The sequence below is a fragment of the Penaeus vannamei genome, chromosome 8 (genome assembly GCF_042767895.1).
Source record: "Penaeus vannamei isolate JL-2024 chromosome 8, ASM4276789v1, whole genome shotgun sequence".
Lineage (NCBI taxonomy): Eukaryota > Metazoa > Arthropoda > Malacostraca > Decapoda > Penaeidae > Penaeus > Penaeus vannamei.
The window spans coordinates 33,061,508-33,063,189 of NC_091556.1; the positions used below are offsets into that span (position 1 = coordinate 33,061,508).

A 1,682-nucleotide genomic window follows, 5' to 3' on the forward strand; every position below is an offset into this window, starting at 1 on the left:
TTACCTGTTGAAGATTTCAAGGTATAAGACCATTCCTGAGTTAGAATATTGAATTTACTATTTTGGACTTTTTCTATGAACTGGATATTTGTATGATTGTCATTATTGAATGTATATGTATATTTTTGAAACTGTAAATGTTAAGGCTAAACTAATTTCATATTTCTCTCATGTAGTATGAAAATTTAGATAATGTGTTTTGTGATAAGTGATTTAAATTGTAAACATTGCTTAGTTGAATCGTGTGTAAAGGATCACATTTGGGTGGTGGGAGTGTGTTATTAGTGATCATATATCACGGATAATATTTTTGTAATTTCCTGGGTATTTGTTCCAAACCTTTGGACATGTGCATTTCTTCAGTGGATTTGTATTTTGTAGTGTTTTGTAGTATCTACCAGCGTCTCACGCAATGCATTGTGGGTCTTTGTTTTGATTGGATCGAGCTGCGCCGCGTGCATTATTTTACATGGATGAGTTTTTTATTGAATTATGGAACGAAGGTATGTGTTGTGAGGATTATAACATCATTATTTTATGCAGTTACTGTGGAGGTAAATGAATAATTGTTAAAGTTCATGGTATGTGGAATTTGGAATAAAATGGGAAACGGAATGTAAGAAATGTGTTGATATTTGAATTTTTTCATTAGTGGTTTTATTATAATTTCAAACGCACGTATTTGTCATGCAGTACTGTTGAATTTTTTGAGTTAGGTCTATGTTATAATAGCACAAAAAAGGGGACTTGAATATCAATAATGCATGTATTTTAGGTTGAATGGCGGTGGTTATCTTCCCATGATTCTGTGGCAGCGTCACATGGGGATGCGCGATGGTGTAAGTTTTTGATATTATCTCTTTGTTTATTGCGGATAAGCATAACAAATGAAGGCCATGCAAACTTTTGTTCAATTTGTTTACTAAATTGTCTATGTCCTTTAATCTATTGCCATGTTTTGTGTGTAACTCAGTATAAACGGTAGAAATGTCACATAAAGTTTATGATCAAGAATGTATTTTCCAGGTCTTCCTCACTCTCTCTGATATTGGCTGTTTCATACGTAAGTCAGTAGTGCAATTATGTTACTTGTCTGTCTTTTTGGGGAATATTCTTGTTTTATAGCTACTTATAACTTGGTAAACTTTACAGGTTGAATAATCTGGTACAGCAGCTTCGTGTATCACTTCCCCTAATGACTGATTCTACCAAGGAATCTAGAAGGCAAGTAGCGTCATCCCCATTGGGTTCTGTGGCAACACAATGAAATATGATTTTTTCCTGTTTTGCAAGCTTCATTATAACAATAAAAAAGATTCGCATGCTCAAACAAAAAAGTGGATTTTTGTTGCACTCCTTATATTGATACTGATGATGAATAAAAAATAAAAAAGAATCTGCAATTGAAAACAATTTCTGTGCTGATTGGCTAGCTATGGTGCTGTACACTCGGGTGACGGCAAAGCTCTGCCCTATTTTGACAGGTCACGTGAGGCGGGAAAGCGCCGATTATTCAAGCATGTTGACATATATATATATATATATATATATATATATATATATATATATATATATATATATATATATATATATATTTATATATATATACATAGATACATAAATCTATGTATATATATATATAGATACATATATATATATATATATATATATATATATATATA

The 1,682-nt window shown here is 31.6% G+C and overlaps 1 long non-coding RNA gene across 1 annotated transcript; it reads left to right on the forward strand.

Annotated features, from left to right (window-relative positions):
- Window positions 1-429: 429 nt before the first annotated feature.
- LOC113824657 (uncharacterized) lies at window positions 430-1,325 on the forward strand. Its single transcript, XR_003477533.2, has 3 exons — window positions 430-503; window positions 776-839; window positions 1,153-1,325. It is a non-coding gene; the product is annotated as an uncharacterized lncRNA (long non-coding RNA).
- Window positions 1,326-1,682: the final 357 nt, after the last annotated feature.